The following is a 21,052-nucleotide window of genomic DNA, read 5'->3' on the forward strand; positions in this document are numbered from 1 at the left end:
GTCATTACATGCCATCTGTTACGGAAACCAAGAGGGGTTTCAAACCCTTGGTTGAAATCACTCATAACTAACTGCCATGTCATTCCCCAAAAGCCATCGCTTGATATATCTTTTCAGATAAGATTAGTTTAGCAGGTAGAAGTGTGATCATGTAATCATTACTAAAGCATGCTATTGCAGTAATCTGTATGGACTGCAAATACCTGCACCACTTACATGTCTGATCCTTTTACCTTCTCTTGATATCAAGTGAAAATAATATCCCATTTGAACCCCTTTGAGATTATTTCCAAATATTGGGTAATTTCCTTTGGAAAAGCCCTTTTTCTATGGGCCATATGCTCAAATTGCAATTGGCAGCAGGGTTCAGCCCAACGAAAGGACGAACCCAAAGTCTCAACTGTGTTTTGGCTGTGACTTGTTTCTGCTTGTCCTCTGCAAATTGGAAAAATAAAGTCCTCGGTTAGCACTATAAACTCCAAACAAGTTTAAATTCAGCTAAGAAAACGGCATATCTGTGCCTATACGACAAAGCACATTAAAGTGGTATTTAATATTTGTTAGGCCTATACTTATTTCTGTCTTTCCTGTGCCCATTTCCCCTGCGTTACATTCAGAAGCTGACTGAATAAAATGACTTTGGGGATTTGAATCCCTCTAGACAGCAATTTGATTAAGATGGATTCAAAGGGAGCAAGGGACATCTATTTAAGAAGCTGTTTAATTTTAAAATGTTTTCTGCACAATGCAGTGAATGTTTTGTAAACAGACGTGATGGAAATGACCATTACTTGCCATCTTCTCACCTTAATTTCAGCGTGTCGTGGATACCACGGCCCAGGAGAGGCCACAAAATATGTCATTATTCCACTTACACAGAATACAGCCACTATAATTGAAGTCATAATAGACAATGACTGCCTGAGAGGCCTTTCTGTCACGCATTAAGATCAGCTGTATACAATGAGAGACGGCGCTGAATATTTTGGTGTTGTTAATCATTCTCTATTCTGAGGGGTCAATGTCAGCAGCAACATAATTAAAGTTATTATTTTATTTCACACAAATATAATCTATTATACATCCATGTGTGTACATTTATCCCCTGTCCTTTATTAGCTTTAATTTGATTTCAGTTGTTCATCATTTTGTTTGGTGTTTGCTACCAGCAGTCATAAACGTAATCAGGCAGCACATTTATGAATACAATATCTAGTAGACAGGGTTGATTGATGATAGATATAGAAAAAGTAATAACTTAAATAGTACGGAAACATGGCTGCACCAGGATATATCTGACAACAACGTTCCTATCGATGGCTTACAGACTGGCAACGTTTCCATCAACTTTTGGGACGTTTCCATCGACGGCTTGTCTTTGGGTTGTCGAGGAGTCTAGAGAGGTTCCCTGTGCTTTGGAGGACGTCCTGCCTCGTTCCTGTGCCTAAGACACTGAGGCAGTTTCTCAATGTCGAGTACACATGCTGCAGAGCCACTATTTCAAGTATGCTACGTCATCGGGTGGCGCCGAATGCTGGGCATTTAACATGCATTTAAACAGTCCTTCGGCGCCACTCGATGACGTAGTATACTTGAAATAGTGGCTCTGCTGCAGGTTTACTCGACATCGAGAAACGGCCCGTTTTGTTCTAATATGGTGCATCTGTCATGAAACCTAAATTCCCCCTGGGATTAATAAAGTATTTTTGATTGATTGGTTGATTGATAATAAGATTCAAATAATCAAATGTGACCACAACAATTTTCACATTCAACTTTGTCTTCTTCAAAGTATTAAATCCCTTTACAGCACGACACAACCCAGGAAAACACTGCGTTATTGTTTTTCAGTACAATCAAATCTATAAATCTGTTGGTGAAAATGGCATTTGAAAATCTTTCTGTCCTTTGTTCATAAAAAAATACAAAAAGGAAATAAATGACAAAGTCTAATTTAAGTTTATGAAACATCCTTTTTTGAAATGGGAAGAAATGGCGGTTCTGCAAAGAAAAACATGACAAATAACAGACAACATCAGCATTATTGATCTTATCGGTTTTATAAACTAGAACATTTTCATTATTTCTGCAACATAATTTACATAGTTGGTAAAAAATAAATCTTTCAATGTTTATTTATGTAATGTGCTCTATAACCTGAGTAGCTAAATGTCAACTCTTTCAAACTTTGGCTCTGCAAAACTTCAATAGTTAAATCAAATATATTCAACAGTTCTCAGATCTCTGCTGCTGCTGGTGAGCTGATAGCACAACCTAAAAATAACTGTAAAACTAAGCCAGTGTCAGGGGGACATGTGTGTGTGGAGTGTGTATAAACAGAAAGAATGAATAAAAACCAAACCGCTCCTGCAGAGCTCATCTGAAATGCACCCAAACTTAAACAGATTTGACCTTTGCTTATTTATTTTTGGTTTATTTGGTACCTCTCACTTTTATTCTCAGCTTCTTTTGATCTATTCTTTATATTCATTCATTTGTGTACATGCTGTTCCCTTTTACTCATCTGTGGATATTGTACATTTTGTTATATAACAGTTTTGTTTTATGATCAAATTGTCCAAATGTGTACCTATGATTGAATAGTACTGACAATATAAATATGTACTGTCAGTTATAATATCACTAAGTCAAAGTTCTGGATAAATATTTGACTTTCTGAGTTTACAATGTTGACAGAGGAATAAGAGTTTGAGAGGCCAAACACTCTTATGTGCGACAATTCTTAACCACCCAGCCTATCCATAATAGAGCTTAATGGCTTATTTAGCTAGAGTTTATCACTGCTTTTATTATCATTATTTGATTATACCGCATACGTTTGTGTTTTTGTTATTTCCGACTGTGTGTCTTAAGTGCATACATAGTGGGACATTTTCAGTGTATTGTATGTTCTTGCTCTTGAATCTGCGCACACGTACATAAAAGGGGATTACTAGCAGCATTACAATGTTACAATTAATAAAAAAATATAGAATGATATATTACGAAGCACATTTGTAACACAAGTCTCAAATGCTACTGTTAATCTTTTTGTAAATGTCTTCTCTTTTTATTTCAGTCGGTGAACCCAAATATGAGTGATCTTATTCTACTGTTTATATTAAACAAAAATGTGAGCATGTTCAGGTTTCTTCTTTTCTTACTGTGGGTTACATTTTTCTGTTGTCTTACATAATACACTTCATTCAAAACAAATGTGTTGATATTTACTTCCAACGTCTTAATTACTTGCACATCTCTGCAACCTCTAGTATACCTCACAAAAAAGTGTGTGTCTTTAGGTGTGTGTGTGTGTGTGTGTGTGTGTGTGTGTGTGTGTGTGTGTGTGTGTGTGTGTGTGTGTGTGTGTGTGTGTGTGTGTGTGTGTGTGTGTGTGTGTGTGTGTGTGTGTGTGTGTGTGTGTGTGTGTGTGTGTGTGTGTGTGTGTGTGTGTGTGTGGATTAGACGTGATGTGGGCGGGGCTTGATTAACAGACGACGGGCAGGAAAGTGTCATTCATCAGCACAGACACTACAGCAGTATTAATTAGAAACATGCACTCCCATGGGAATGTGCCTGCCGTGGCGTATTGCGTGTAATTGATTGTCCCGCTGTTGGACATAAATCTTTGCATCTTTAACCCCTGGCAAAATGCATCTAAGTCACTTGTATTCCACTAAGTTCTGACATGATCACCACAACACATATTGTCATCTCCCACAGAACTAAGCAACCGTTTAATCATGTGATGCTAACATAACAGACCTCAAGTTGAGAAAATAATTGTTTTACCTATTATCCTTTTTTTCCTGTAGTGTTTTGAATATGTTTTTTTGCATGTATGGTCTGCAAAGGCTAAGACGCCCCCCCCCCCCCCCCCCCCCTGCCTGAAACGCCTACGTTTATTTTTTTTGACAACACATTAATAAAATAAACACAGTAATAAAATTAAGTTAAGTAAATACATCAAAAGGCTAAGGCTTTTTACATAAATCATATTTTAAAATTATTGAACAACTCCATTGACTCCTTTGTTTTCTTCAGTAACATAATGACATCACTAAGTAACACGTAATCTCTCTTCTGGCTAGCGCTCAAAAAGCATTGTACGTGATAGGCTAAGGGGCGGGACATTTCCGCCACATCTCTGAGCGATTGACCAATCAAAACAGAGCGGCCATCTAACCAATCAGAGCAGACTGGGCTCTGGTTTCAGACAGAGGGTGAAAAGAGGTGCTATAGCACAGGCAGTATTGGGGCTTTCACACCAGCGCTTTTCCCTTTCTAGCTCCGAGCTAGAGCTTTTCTGGTTCAGCTCCGGTTTCCCTTTTCTGCTCCCGCTCTGTTCCCACCACCCAGAGCCCTACTGGTGCAGCCGCTGCTGCGTCATGACGTCACCGTTTACATCGCTGATTTGCTCCCCAACGGCGCTCACAACAACAACAACAACAACAACAACAACAAAAGCCGGGGGACTGCGTCGGGTCGATGATCGTGTTGCTTTTAATCATACGAAGTCAGATTAAATAAAATAACGACTTCTCCAAGCTTATACTTTTCTCCAGAGTGCCGTGGTTCATTGTTTATTAATGTGTTTCAGCGGCATTTACCGACCGCTGCAGTGCTGCTCGTCCACTGGAGTTTATTCTCCCGTTAGCTCCGGGTTAGCTAATACTTTAGAGCGGCCTCTCTAAAGTATTCACTGTCTGACTCAGGGGCGGAGCTTCAGGGGGGGCTGTAGGGGCAGGGCTCCCCGGGCCCGGAACGGTCGGGACCCAATGGGGGCCCGTTGCCGAGGCAGCAGGCTCCGCCCCCGAGATATTCGCCGGCGGGCCCTGCTGCCTCGCGCCACTGAGTGCACTGACGTTCGTGGTCATATTAGGTATAAAGCATTGTAGCCTATAATATGAGTTGAACTTGTGCTGCTATTTTCACACTCACATTTAACATTAAAACATGAAAAATTGCAAGTGAATCCCTTCTATTGTCTCCAAATGTATTTTGGGTAAAATCGTCATCAACAGCCGTCCATCAACATCATACGTAAATGAACGTCAACGTCATCATCAATCACTTGTCATTCAACAGAGCACTGCCTAAGCATGAGCAGTTATAAACACAAAAGTGGAGCTACAAAACGCAAAGAAAAAGATAAAAAGGACCAAGGAATAGCCAAATTGTCCAAGCTAGATGGATATTTTTTTCGCCCTACTCCTCCTCCTGCGGGAGATGAACCTGAAGTTGTTGCCACTGCCAGCCGTGTTTCATACCCGAGCCCCAGCCCGCCAACAACGTTAGTGAGGGTTAGCCAGATTTACAGGTAGGCTACAATCACGGACACACACGTCTGTCAGCAAGAAAATGTGAGTTTGTGGTAAATGTTGATATCATGGTTGTTGTTACTTCGTGTAGTTCGGCCGCCTATCTTATTTCCTTTTCTGTCTCTCGGCTGTAGTGATAGAGGAGAGCCAGGCCTGACGCTTGACCAGCCGCACCCCTCCCCCTCCGGCTCCTTACCTGCTGCGCCGCAAGGTGAAGAAGTACCGGACACTGGGAAGGAAAACAGCAACAGGTCTCCTCCTCACGCTACTCCTACGGGTGAAACTCAGACCACGGATCCTGATGTGTCCTGCAATTATCCTCTGGAGCGTTTTCCGACTGATCGGGCAAACTATTTTGAAAACATTGAGGACGCCAATATCAAAAGATATATCCTTAAAATGGGCCCATGCAAACCCAAAGGTCCATTTCCCAAAGACAAGGATAACCGTTGCTTTTCAGAAAGCTATTACACCTCCACCCCTAAAGTTGGGATGAAATTTCCACGTAGCTGGATGTGCTATTCCCCAAAATTGGACTGCTGCTACTGTGAGCCTTGCTGGCTTTTTGCCAACCGAAAGGCACCGTTCTACAACAATGCATGGGTAAACGGAATAAAAGACTGGAAACATCTTTCTACTAAAATTGAAAGGCATGAATCCACTCAAATACACCTTGGTGCATGCGTAGTATATGAGCAGTGGAAAACCAACGGCACAATAGACGCTGACATGGAGAGGAATGTGCGTAATGCCGCCTAATTTTGGAGACAGGTCGTGGAGCGCATTGTTAATGTAACTCTCACTCTAGCTTCAAGCAACTTGGCATTCAGGGGCCATCGAGAGGTTCTAGGTCAGGGAAAAGCTGGCAACTTTTTGTCAATAATAGAATTATTGGCTCACTACGACCCTGTTTTGAAAGAGCTAATCAACCGACCAGAAGGGTCAGTGAAATACCTCAGTCACCAGATTCAAGATGAGATTATTTACATATTATCTCAACGTGTGAAAGCTGACATCATTGATGAAATAAACGAAGCCCCATTTTATTCCGTCATCATGGACACAACGCAAGATGTGTCAAAGATAGACCAGTTGAGTCAGGTTTACCGCTACATAACTGTTGTTAAGAACGACATGGATATTTCAACAGATATACAGATCAATTAAGTATTTTTGGGTTTTGAAGTGACTGAAGGTTCATCAGTTTCAGAGCTTGAAAACAAAATCCTTGGTTCTATAGAGAAAAACGGATTAGATCCGCGGACAGGGCTATGATGGGGCGGCTAATATGAGTTGCGTGCAAGCAAGAATAGCCGAGAATGAGCCCCTTGCCCACTATGTTCATTGCGCTGCTCATAATCTCAACCTAGCACTCAACGACTCTGTTAAAAATGTCCCTGGAGTGAAGCAGTTCTACGACACTGTAGAGACGCTCTACAACTTTGTTGGTCACAGTATCAAACGATGGGCATTGCTCAGTGAGTTAATGACGCCAGAGAGCAGAACTATCACATTAAAACGCTTATGTCCCACTCGCTGGTCATCTCGCCATGATGCACTTGTTGCGTTAAGGCACAGATATGGAGACATTATAAAAGCCCTCGTCAAAATATCCCTTACCAGTGACAACAAGGATGAGCGCAATGAAGCAAGTGCACTCAAGAATGCCATAAGCAAATGTAGCTTTCTATTTTTGGTCAACATGCAGACCAAGATTTTGGAAAGCATAAATTGTGCTTCACATTTACTGCAAGCAGAAGACGCGGATATTCTCAAAGCATCTACTCTACTGCAAAATGCCATCAGTGTTTTGGTGGAGTATAGGGGACAATTTGATGAGGCGAAGTCCGCCACTCTTGCCCTGGCTACTAAATGGGGAAGTCAAACACAGTTTGAAACAACCAGTGCCAGGAAAGTTAAGAGACACTTTGATGAACTTTCTGAAGACAGCCGCCTCACTGACGCAGAGAGCAACTTTCGGGTGACCGTTTTCAATGCATGTCTCGATATAATCATCCAGCAACTGTCCCAAAGATTCACCATCTTAAATGCAACTGTGAACATGTTTGAGGCAATTCACCCCAACACACTACTACAAGCAAAGGATGAGGATTTACACCAAGCTGCCCAGCGGGTTAGAGAGCACTAGGGTCGGGACATCGCCGCCAGCTTCCCTGGCCAGCTGCTTTCTTTCAGAACCTGTTTCAGGGACCAAATACAAAAACTAAAATCTGTCGCGGATCTGGTAAAAATGCTCATTGTTTACAACCCAGCAGTAACATCTACATTCAGTGAGGTTTGCACAGCCTTCATCTTATTTCTGACTCTTCCTGTCACCGTGGCAACCGCCGAGCGCTCTTTCTCCAAATTAAAACTCATCAAAAACTATTTGAGGAGCACGATGGGACAGGAGAGACTGAGTGGACTGGCCTTGCTGTCCATCGAAAGTGACCGAGCCAAGAAATTGGACATACAGCGGATTGTGGACGAGTTCGCGGAGCGCAAGGCTCGCCGAGTGCCCTTCAAGTAGTGGTGAGTACACTTCAAATTTAATTTGTACAGTAGCCTACTTGTACGTGAATGTATGGGCCGCCGTGCCAATTTTACACTGCTGTGCTCTCATGGTGGCGGCTGGCTGTCCATGGTGAATGGTGTGTCAGAAATGTAGTCATTTTATTAGGCTATGTATTCGTTTTTTCCTTGTGGTTTGTTGGACTTTATGTCATGTTATATCATTATTATCTCTGATATATATTTCGTTTCTATACCCTTTGCAGAAACGAAATCTTAAATATTACACCTTTTCTTTAGTTACTTTTCTTTCAATCATTGTTTTAAATTGTAATCTTACTGACTGAGCGACTTTTTACGCACGAGCGTCAGATTACCACCCCGGACTCCCGATATTTTTGTCAAGCTTTATTGGGTTTAAAGGGCCCGGTCATATGGCCCCGTCCCCCGGCCCGGGTCTGATATGTGCCGCCAGTGGTCTGACTGTCACACAAGCAGCTGATACATATCCCCAGTTCCCCTTAAGTGAATGTGTGTCAGTCTGAATTGACGCTGTTTGGCATCACAACGCTTTTATTAAAGTGTCTCTGGTATAAAATGGGTGATGTTAGCATAGCAACCGAAGGTAAACTGACTACTTGCTATTGCTATCCTATTGTGGCATAAGCCGTTTTCTACAGGCACATTTTACCGGCGTATTTTTCATTATGATTCTACTTGTGATAGTCGGACATGACAACCTGTACAGCCCATGTATGGATTCCATCCGATAGCTGCTATAATACAAAACAAAACGTCTGCCTGCTCTCCACAATGATGAATAACAGCAAACGGATGGTCAAAGTAAGGTGTAAATAAACAGAATCACACGAAGCCTGGTTAGTGTTGCCTGACTTTATAAAGTGTGTTTTTTTTTATAAGTGTGTGGGTGCCTTCTAGTCACTTTGCTCAGAACTACTGCTTGTAGGCAGGCAGGACGAGACTCTTCAGTCGACCCATGTTCAGGGGAGGTACGTTAACTTTCCTGCACGCCTCGACGTAAGCGACGCACCTCTTAGCTCCGAAGCTCTTGCCTCTAAACCGACAATTTTTTGGAGCTGGAAGTGAACCGGATTCCGGGGCTAAGAGGCGGCGCCGCTGCGGTGTGAACAGGAAAAACCGGTACTTTTCAGGCTCCAGCTCCGATCCGTTGCTGAAAACACGTTGGTGTGAAAGGGGCATATGAGAACAATAAAGAGCTTTTTGGACATCAAAGCATGGAGACATGCCACAGTACAGAAAATAAATACAAAGAATGAATCTGAAGAATTAGCACAATATGTCCATTTTAACCAACCCGGTATCACGGCAAGACGTGAACATGTGACGATTTACCATGCTGGGAGACGTGAAGATGTCACGATTTCGTCCTTTCAAACGTGACAGTTACACGGTATTGTTAACCCATGTTAACCAGTGGAGAAATACCCGGAAATGCCAAGCAAATGCTACCCCGACGGTCGGTTGTTATTGTCAATATTAATATAATTATGATTTTTTTTTTTATAGTCACACTCGATTTCGCCGATTTTCTTGTTGCCCAGCTGGTCGACACCTCTTTTAGCAGAAACAAAGGCTACATGAATGTATTAAATCGATGTTAATTCATGCGTGTGGATATGGAATTAACGGATGTGACGTCGTGCGATTGCGTTCGGTGTGTGTGTGTGTGTGTGTGTGTGTGTGTGTGTGTGTGTGTGTGTGTGTGTGTGTGTGTGTGTGTGTGTGTGTGTGTGTGTGTGTGTGTGTGTGTGTGTGTGTGTGTGTGTGTGTGTGTGTGTGTGTGTGTGTGTGTGTGTGTGTGTGTGTGTGTGTGTGTGTAACACACAACAGCTTCGGTTCATGTTAATTTACAAACTCTTCAACTGTAGTTAGTTATTTTTAAATGTGAAGGAATGTGTGTATAACAAAATACATCTGTCATAAACGAAACCGGAAACAGACGTAGGCTAAATCCTCAGCTCGATGATTGGATGGTTTAGCCGCTGGGATTTGGTGTTTATGCGATGTGAAATCCGAAAACATTTTTTTCAAATAAAATAATACTTTATTCCGAGTGTGCTTGCTTTTCTTTTTGAAAGTCATCACATAACGGCATTGTAATACACGGTTCGGCTGCATTAAATATTAAACATCTGCCGTAGTCCTCTATTTCTTAGAAGACTTCTAGACAAACATGAAGAACTGCCGCCAAAACTGAAAACGTGACGTGGATCATAAATATATAAGCAATTCAACAACATCTTACATTTCTTTTCACACGATACGTCTCCTTGCAGTATCATTATTGAATGTTATTATTTTATATTTATATATATATTATTTTATTATAAGATACTCGTTATTCTCTTCTAATAGTTAATTAAAGACTGTATATAATGACTATTCTGCACATCCCTTTCAAGATTTCAAGATTTTCTAAGGTTTATTGACATATCATATTATAAACAACGGTGTAGTTATGCAATGAGTGAAAAACTTGGGTCGCAAGTTCCTCAACAGTGCATTACAAGAAATCTATCAATATGTGTGTATACCTCCACCATTAAACTGTCATTCTGCACATTTCTTATACTATCTACATACATCTTATAAGAGTATAATACATATGTATAATATCAGTTAAAATAAGTGCTTAAACTTAACATTGCAGAAAGCAATATATTAGACGCTTAGTACTTTGTCAGGCTTAATATTTATCTATAGATACAAATGTCACTGTGTGTGCTGTGTGCTCTGCATGTGTGACCATTAAAGAGGGTTTCATCCCTCCATATTCTTCTTCTATACCCCCAAAGCTTTTTTCTTATTCAAAAGAAGACCTTAACCTAAAGTATTCTTTAATGTTTAAATTAAGCCTTATTAGTTTGTCTGTTTTGCACATCCTCCTATTAATATCTAATAATACAAATAATACAATTCAATAACGTGCTTTAACCACCAGGTGTCCCTTTCTATCAGCTCTACACCGTTATGGTGTAAATACAGCCTATCTACCAATTGGATCAAATATAAAAGTCAGCCGAATTAGTGTTGATACGGCAAGGAGACGTATTGTGTGAAAAGAAATGTAAGATGTTGTTTAATTGCTGATATATTTATGATCCACGTCACGTTTTGTTGGGGCAGAATCTCTGCTCCGCGCCGTTCCTATAAGAGCGGGTTCTCAAAAGAAGGAAAAATTCAAAGCAGCCAGGATAAGGGTTAAACAATAATCTGGTTTAATGGCAAAAACATACAAATACATCACCCAATCTCCTAATCACGAAGCACTCTGCAGAGTACTCTGGGCTCAGGTTCTACCACCGTGTGAGACACGTCTCAGGAACGGCAAGTCAAAAACAAGAGCCCCGATCTTCAAAATGATCACAACATTTATACACAGAGTTCACTTCTGAGCGAGCTAGACAGTGAGTTGGCAGTATTCCATTGGTCGGTTTCACTTCTGGGCGGGACCCCAAGTATTAAGTCCGCAGTTGTTTATTCCATGTTGCTTCTGTGCGTGTGTGTGTGTGTGTGTGTGTTTCTGTCCCTTTGCCCTTAGGCAGATCCCCCAATCAATGATTTGGAGTCATGACAGAGGACTCTTTGACAGGACACATACTCATTCCCCCTAAACATCTTCAACACACACATCCTATCATGTATCTTATCACACAACAGTCACATGTTTTTCTCTAGGAAAGCCATATTTGTAAATATCCAAACGCCATCGTCCCATGACAGTCACCGCATCAGTCAACCAACATAAGTTAATTGTTCTTGTGGCTTAATGGCTTCCCTGAACTTCCCTTCACCCCAAAGTCAGCTTACTAGGAATGAATACATTTTATTGATAAGCTCAAAAGGACGTTTATCTTGTTTAGTGCTGGGTGAACCAAGTCTCAAGGCCTGCAGGATGTGTAGGAGATAAACATTAATTCTACAAGACTTTAACTGCCTTATATCTGAAAATGTATCCGGGAATTCCACTGTTGATTGCAAGGACTATTGATAATTAACAGAGAGACCCTAGGGGCCTCTTCTTGGTATCTGCTAGGCAGAAGTCACTCAATGCAGAAATTGCAAGTTTAACACACATTCTATATAAGGTGACATTAAAAATGAATATACCAGATTGAACTTTACTGCCATAACACGTTACTTTAATACTTCAAATAATTAAAATAATACTTCAGTTTTCAGTTTTGGCGGCAGTTATTCCTGTTTGTCTAGAAGTCTTCTCATCAGGGCTCTATAAATAGAGAACTACGGCAGATATGTAATATTTAATGCAGCCGAACCGTGTATTACAATGCTGTTATGTGATGACTTTCAAAGAGAAAAGCAAGCACACTCGGAATAAAGTATTTTTTTTTTTTTTAAATGTTTTCAGATTTCACATCGCATAAACACCAAATCCCAGCGTGCATTGCGGCTAAACCATCCAATCATCGAGCTTTGGATCTTGCCTACGTCTGTTTCCGGTTTAGTTTATGATGGATGTATTTTCTTATACATACATTCCATCACATTTAAATTTAAATTGACATTAAAGTATTTTGTGAGGACTTCTAAAATGTTTGTAAATTAACATGAACCGAAGCTGTTACCTGGCAACGCAATCGCACAACGTCACGTCCGTTAATTCCACACCCACACGCATGGATTAACATCGATTTAATACAGTAATGTAGCCTTTGTTTCTTCTAAAAGAGGTGTCGACCAGCTGGGGCAACAAGAAAATCGGTGTAATCGAGTGTGACTATTACAAAATAAATCATTATATTAATATTGACAATAACAACCGACCGTCGTGGTAGCATTTGCTTGGCATTTCCGGGTATTTCTCCACTGGTTAACATGGGTTAACAATACCGAGTAACTGTCACGTTTGAAGGGACGAAATCGTGACATCTTGACGTCTCCCAGCATGGTAAATCGTCACATGTTCACGTCTTGCCGTGATACCGGGTTGGTTTTAACTGTAATAGCTTTTGTGGCGCTTTAACACAACATTTATAGCTTCGTTTTTTTTGTAGAGTTGCAAAAAAAAACAATTTATCTGCTTAAATATATCCGTCATTTTATTTTAGTGATGTCTACCCCCTCCACATATGCAATGCAACAACTGCATCAGTCACAACTTGCCAAAACTCACTATGTGCCACAAAGAGGTCAGGAGTCACATGCATGTGTGAATATCAAAAATAAAAAAAGGACTTTTTTTTTTTTGTTGCTACCAATTAATAAGGCATTTCTTGCCTCATTTGATTTTGGGGCATATTGTGAACTTGCCCTGACTGCTCATTAACTTCTGACCCTACTCATAGGTCATTACTCAGAATCTATTTCAGGTTCTTTAGAAACTCAAACACTCGCAAGGATAATAATTTAAAGAGTCAGATAACTATATCCAAAAATGTATAATTTAGAAAGATAAATAAATTAAATAATTGGTGTCCAACAACCTTAAAGGATGACATTTAAAGAAATCACTTCAGCAAAGACTTAAGCAGTTGTAATTATTATCTTGACATTACGGATATGTGATTATATGTAAAGGGGAAAGCCTTGCTAGTAATGATGAGCTGTCAAAGAATTATCACCAGACTCCAAACTTCCCATTATCCGCGCATGAGAATTGTACCCTTTTCTTTTTTAGCAAACTGTATTTTTTAGCTAACTGTTTTGTTTTATTGACTGCAACAAATTCACTTTCAGCAGGCAGATGTTCCGAGGACATCAAAGTCTGACAAACACACTGTAGAATGTAATACATTAAGAGCACATAGTAAAACTCAGGAGTTGGTGGAGAGCAAAGAGAAAAAAGAAGAGTAAATATTTGAAGACTTATTTTTGTCATGGGGGCCACAAAAAGACTCCAAATGAATGCTATTGGTGCCCTGTGTTTGCTTAATTTGTAAATTCCTTTCATGTGAGAAGCTTCTTGAAAATAGACCAGATTCTGTTTGAGCTTCTCCCGCTGCTAGTACAGTAAGTAATACAAAAATCAAATATAGTGCTGTAAAGGGTCTAAATGTATCTGATATGGAGAGTTAACATACCGGATGCTTCATAAACTCTGCTGTTTGTCGCTTATATGTGGTTCTACAATTAAATTGGACATATTATGCTCATTTTCAGGTTCATATTTGTATGTTGTGTCTCTACTGTGACATGTTTGCATGCTTTAATGTTCAAAAAGGAGTAAACACAGGTATTTTATTCTTTGCAGACCGTTTACATGCACAGAAACCTATAGAACACACTACAGGAAAGGGAAAATCCCAAAAATCATAATAGGGCCTCTTTAAGGCAATGGTAAATGGACATGTTTATCTAGCACGTTATCCAGTCTTTTAAAACTCTGCACTAACATTTACACACATTCACACACCGTTGGATGTTGGTAAGTGTTTTGCCCAAGGATACATCGGCATGTTAACTGCGGAGGCTGGGATCAAACCCACAACCTTCTGATTCAAAGATGACCACACCACCTCACAGCCACTGAAAGCACGATATAAAACTACCAAGGTTCATACAAGGAGCACGTTGTGTCCCCTTAAGCTAATCATTGTATAATTCCTGGAAATCTCAACAAGAAGACTGGAAACTGATGTTTATGGGTGTTTTAACGGCAAGAAAAATGACAGTCATCCAACTCTTTACTTAGTCATAACATATTACATAACTCTGATCTTGTTCTTTGGACAGTAACTTATGTAATGTACTATTTGCAGTGCTTGCAGTGGTTCCAAAACACACAATAATGTATGGTGAAGTTCAGAGAGAGGAAACTTCATGCAGACTCAGGTATACATGTTTATTAAATATTCCTCAATATAAGATATATTCATATACATTAATATATTATAAGTACAAACTCAAAAGCACTGTCAGTGAGATTTAGAAACAGCAGAGACCACTGAGAGTTATGGTAAGGAAGCACTTGAAAACATGGCCCCCTGACTTTGTGTTTTTAGTACATTACATTACATGCTACTTGTTAGATGCTTTTATCCAAAGAGACTTACATACTCAATATTGTGGGCAATCCCCACAGGAGCAATTTGGGGCGAAGTGTCTTGCCCAGGGACACAACGACATGCTGTCTGCAGTGGGGTTTGAATCTGTGACCCCCTGATCCGAACACCTACGGACAACCCACTACGCCACACGCCCCCCATACATCTTGCATTATGATATGGAGTACCTAAATATGTATCCTCAGGGGAGTAGTAATGGTATATATGAGTATGATAAAAGGCTTGTATACACTGTCATCAAGCCTTCTAATAATTGCTGTTGGTCCATGGTGATAAACATGTGTTTGCACTCAGTTGCAGGAAATGTATAGACGTGGCTACAAGACTATGAAGGCTTGTATAAGACAAAAATTAAAGAAGCATTTACAAAATAGATATGAAAATAAATCTGCTATTAATTAATTGAAGTTATGGAAACATAATGTGACTCATACTGATAGAAATGGAAGAAATCAATCTAAAGTCTTTAGCAATTTGGTAATCAGAATCATACTCTTTCTCCAGACACCTGGTATTAAGAAATGTTTGCTAAAGTTCAAAAAGTGAACTGACCCTATAATTTTTAGCATTGTGTTGTGCTTTAATGGTATATGTTTAAACCTCTTAAGCCCCACGGACCCGGTTCCGGGGCGGAAATCGCGTCATTTGCAGGAAACAACGTTTAAGGAACCTTAATATTTAATAAACTATGAATATTTTATATCCATATAACGGGAAAAAACTCATTTAACTGATCTTTTTCATTTTTTTTTTCAAAAAAAACACACAATGCTAACAGTGAGCCTCTGAATAAGCCCAGAGCGAAAAATTCTAACCTATTACTGCACCGAAAACCTCTCCTAGCTCCCTTATTACTTATCCTAGCTGCACATCCAACACATCGTTTATGATCGTAAAGACACAGAATCTAATGGTGCCCACCTCAACACTGAAAGAACCTACGTGCACGTAACCGTTTGAGACGGCGTATGTATGTTAGTCGTGGGCCAAATTACATGTGGCACATTGATGGATACGACAAATTAAAGCCTTATGGCATATGCATAAGTGGCTGCATAGATGGCTTCTCAAGGAAAATGATCTGGCTGGAAGCATATAAAACCAATAATGATCCTCGTATTATTGCAGGCTATTTTATAGATTCTGTGACTGAAAACAATGGCTGTCCACAAAGAGTAAGGTTAGATCACGGTACGGAGAATACCCATGTTGCACAGATGCAAAAGTTTTTGCACAACATTGAGGATGATAATGGCATGGAGTGTGTCACTTTAGGTCCAAGTACTGGGAATCAGCGGATTGAACGCTGGTGGGGCACCTTGAGAAGTGAATGAGCGCAATTTTGGATGGACCATTTTGACCAGATGAAGGCTGATGGCTATTTTGTTGGCAGCTTCCTCAACAAATCCTTGATCCAGTTTTGCTTTCAAAATACCATACATGTACAGTAGCCTAAATAACTATTTATTATCAGCAAAGACAGAAAAAGTGTTATATAACGTTTTTAATATTTTTCTATCCAATATATAGGAGGAGCTTGATCACATTGTTGCTGTCTGGAATGACCATCGCATAAGAACAACCCTCGGGCTCCCAATGGTCGTCCCTCCATAATGTATATGCGGTTCCCGACCTATATGGGGCTCAGAGTTTCTTGCAGCCAGCCGATCAAATGAAGGTTGAAACATGTCGAGAACACTGTTGTTTTAAGGACTATCCTTGTGATGAGGATGTGTTTCATCTATGTATTGAACTAATGTCTGAGCACAGCCTGGCAATGTCAGAGGATGTTTATGAAATTACGGACCTCTATGTAAAACTTCGACAAATGATTATTGATGAGCTGGGGGAATAGAGTATGGTTTTGTTCTTTGCGAGAAAAAAAACCTTAATAGGCCTACCAGTATACCAATATGCTCTGAAATATTAATTGTATCCTAAATGTAGGCCTGCAGGTAGATACACTTTGCAAAGTTTGCAGGGCTCCTTCGAAGTTGCTCTTGTTACCAGTCCTCTGTCCAAGGGCTTGATTGTGACAGTGACTGCATGCATCAGTCAAAGTGTGCATGCAAACTCTATAGTCTGTGGTGCTGAATAGTACATTAATAGGTAATCTTCAAAAGGGTGTTTTAGAAGATCATGCAATGTAGTGAGTATCAGTTTAATGATGTCCATATTACTCCCAATATGTAAATAATGTTATTTAATGTACTCTTTTGTATCAATGTATGCACCTTTTTTGGCACATGCTGTAATATTCATGTGTTCAGTAATTTTAAAACATATTCATATTTCTCAATCTTTTTAAATAAAGGTTGATTTATAGCGATGGACGAATAACTAAGTAAAAGTAGCAATACTGCAATACCAAACAATACTCAATTATCAGCAAACTTTTTATTTAGTCAAAATAAACATGTGACTGCACAGTATGAAAGCTGTTGTAATGTTAACAGGCACAACAACTGGCAACATTGTAAACTGCCATTACAAATAAAGAAAGAAAACAATTTGAGTCAGGAATTTTGATATCTTCAAAATATATTTTGGAATGATCTTACACATATCCCCACATATAGCATTTAGAGTGTACTGAACTCACACATACTTCCAGACAAAGCCTCATTCTACTTGGCGAGAATACACACATTTGTACCTACTTGGGCCAGTCAGCTGCCATGTTCTTCTTTAGAACAAGTGGACATGGACAAATTATTACTAAAAAAAAGAGACCACCGCGGCACAACCCATCTTTAGTGGGCAAGTAGCCACACATATTTTTACGATTTTTTGAATTCCCAGGGCTTAATGGGCCCCTACACCCATTGGGCACCTACCCAATGTATCCACATCCATGAAAAAGACACGAGAAACACTGATTATACACAACAAATTAATTAAATGTCAAATTGCTGCAGGAATGATTTGCTGCAGGAATGATTTGCTGCAGGAATGATTTGGGATTAAGCATCGTACCTTGAACTCACAACCTTCTGGGACATCAGCCTGGAATAGTTGCTGTAATAACAGATCCTGTTGGACAGATCAGATTATGTCCATTACCCACACATTAGACTACAACACCTTGTTCATCTCAGAGCTGAAGTCAGGAAAGCTGTCATAATGGATTGACAGCTCCAGGACGCAGCCACAAGTATGGGCCACAGGTCTTCGCTGAAAACCTTGAATCTGGGTAAAGTCAATTATGATTTCCTTCCCCAGGAATAGATCTGAGCCTGTGCAGAACCTGAGGAGCCAAGACAGATGCTGCATATCAGCATTCCTTAAGTATGTGGTTAGGTACTTTTGAATGTCCTTCTGGTGGACATTGATGGCCTCTGGGAAGGTGAGAGACTTAACAACCTTACTTGCTGTTGGTTGTAGAGTTTCATACAATGATGGCAGGTCCTGAAGGCTGTGCCCAGCTGTGCTTAGTACTTTTGCCCATTGTTCAATGACATATGCAGACTCTTGGACAAGAGTTTTTTGGGCAAGCTCCTTGAGGATTTCATCTACATTGCTGGCTGTAGGCCTTCTTCTGCAGCTGTGGTTGTCCAGCACTTACAAAAGCTCTTCTTGTCCACACTGTCAAAATCGGATCGCCAGGACTCAAACACTGAACGATCCGATTCTGGCATGTACTGTAAGAAGTTCTCCACCAAATCGCTCTTGATACACCCTAAGGAAGCTTGATCCAATATGACGGGCGCGATCTTCACAGGAAGATATTTTGCCCTTGCCCATCCGAAAGCAATAATACGGCTGACACTTTCCCACTGCTTCTCTCCAAAATCATGCCTGAGGAAAGGCACTCTAAATGTGTTGCCCATGGTGCACTGTTCATAGAATTCCTTCTAGAATTCTGAGAGGCAGTCTCTGACGACTCCTCCATCGTCATATGCCATCTCAGCTTTCCCGTCCGGCAGCACAAGCTTGATTTTGAAGTCGACCTCCTGAAGTTCTTCATCACAGAAATGCGCTATGAGCTCTCGCAGTACCTGGCCTCTGTGAACAACCAGTATTCTCTTATGCTCACTGGATGGCATTGCTGGTGGGGAAAGAGGTAGTGTATCATCCAAATTAATGTGCTCATTTTCACCAATGTCTCCTATAAAAACAATGTTGCTGTTCTCCAAAACATCCTCATATCCACTTCCTGAGGGATAAAGAGAAAAAGTCAAAGTTGTCCTCAGTTGTGCTCTCAAGAAATACCATATCCGAGCTGATCGTTTCAAAAGATATGGCTGTGGCAACACCAAGAGAAGAAGACTGATCCAAACACTCTCTGCTCTCTCCAAAGGTGGGGTCAGTCCTGCAGTTTGACTGTGGACTATCATTTTCTTTCTTCTGTGTGGTCAAGTAAAACCTTAGAAAAGGAAGTTTTGGGTCAGTGTATAATTGTCCGACAGTAAGTTCCTCATCAACGGTCAGCTCTTGATAATTTTTTAGATCCAACTTAAAATGTGTTGATGACCCTAGCCTGTTTCTCCCGTTTGGAAATAACAAGCCAACTCCTTCCTGTATCAACTCCATTTTCTGAGCATCCTTTGGAAAATGTGACTTTTCTGGTTCCCCCTCCTCGTTTGGCTCTCACTTGCTTGAAAACCTCTGCCTCATCATTGTAATGCAACCATCCTATTTCAACTTGTCGCATCGTCTTCATGGCATTTTTTTTCACTGTTGGTTGGGAATGGTCTCCTTGGTTTTTGCTGCTCTCCCCTGCATCATTGGGTTTTCTTTTGGACAATTTACTTTTCAAGCGCTCAAAAAGCTTTGATTTTCCAGTTTTGTTGTGACTGTATTCCTTTCGCCTACAAAATCCCAACACTGCTAGGCGATCACCATATGATGGCAGAAAAGTCTTTAAGTCTTCATCTGTCATCAGCTGTATGGTGCTGGCATCATTCTAAAAATGGTTTTAAAAGAGAAATCTTTATTATTGGCTTATCATTGGTTAAAATGTTTTCATAACGATCAACTGGAAGTCATTTATAAGCTTTAATTGAATAATAAACAAATGATCAACAAAATATTTAAATATGTTTGTAAATGATTAGGCGCTTAACATATCAAAATTGTTTTGTAACTCATCTCACACTTTAAGTAAATCATGAAATAATCATATGCAAATAAGATTTAGTCAGCGAAGTTACTCACATGCAGGTAAAAAAGAGACTAGCAATTCCATGTGTTTCATAGGACGCATAAGTTGTGTACCCTGTGAACCATAATAAACACACAAAATGGGCTATATGCAATGACTTAGACATCAAATCAGCAGAGGTTTGTGTTATTTAATGGGAAGAAGGTCAAATGGAATAGAAACTCTGTATAGTTCTTAGGTTCCTTCGCCTGTATAAACCATTTAGAAAAAAAAAGCCTCCACAACCATATTCGGTAATGAACTTTCCTTTCTTTAGACATTCTTTTAAAATGTATTTTAACTGTTTTTGTCTTTTTTTTTGCTTCATCATACAAATATCTACACAGTCTGTCATTTCTTATTAAATTCATACATATAATAATAAATACATGAACTACATTTAAAAGAGATCGTGAATAAATCCTAAACTAAGTAAATAAATATACAAATGAATATGAATACATGAAAACATGGGAAATTGAAAGAGCTGATGAATATGTGCATTATTTTAAATGTAAATAAATAAAAAAGCCATCTAAAATAGAAATATAATTGTATGTCACATTTGACAAATTAATGAATATATTGGAAGGCATATTATTCCTGTTGCTAGACTGTCAATGTGAATAAATTATCTTATTTTTCATCAATTACTGTAAAGTAAGCCAGCTCACATCAGTGATGTTTACATTTGTATGTCTTGTAACTTTCAGGGTCTACCAAAAGCATGGTTCATGATATAATGCATGATGCATTTAATAATTGCTTTTCCTTTGTAACAGCAGTGAAACTTGTATGTGTACATGGTGCATAGTTTAGATTGGGCGTAGGCAGTTTGAAACAGGTGAGAAAGACATAAAAGGATATATACAGTAACACATTAACGTGTTATTAAACGTTTTTTTTTGCTGTCTTTCCAAATGATTCAGTAATACATTTACACATTATTTACAAAATGTGAGTACAGAAGTCATAACATATTGTTAACTTTAAGACTTTGTTCATGC

General features: G+C 39.6%; 1 protein-coding gene across 5 annotated transcripts in view; it reads left to right on the forward strand.

The window, feature by feature from the left end:
* The first annotated feature begins 5,470 nt into the window (after positions 1–5,470).
* LOC307043990 (uncharacterized protein) overlaps positions 5,471–21,052 on the forward strand; it is a 42,509-nt gene continuing 26,927 nt past the window's right edge. For 2 of the 5 annotated variants that reach the window (XM_079688970.1, XM_079688971.1), the window contains exon 1: positions 5,471–7,853. The gene's annotated coding sequence lies outside the window, so the exon portion shown is untranslated. The remainder of the gene's footprint in view (positions 7,854–21,052) is intronic. The other 3 variants (XM_079688972.1, XM_079688974.1, XM_079688973.1) reach the window with 2 other exon arrangements.

The sequence above is a fragment of the Notothenia rossii genome (assembly GCF_949606895.1).
Source record: "Notothenia rossii genome assembly, chromosome: 6".
NCBI classification, from domain to species: domain Eukaryota; kingdom Metazoa; phylum Chordata; class Actinopteri; order Perciformes; family Nototheniidae; genus Notothenia; species Notothenia rossii.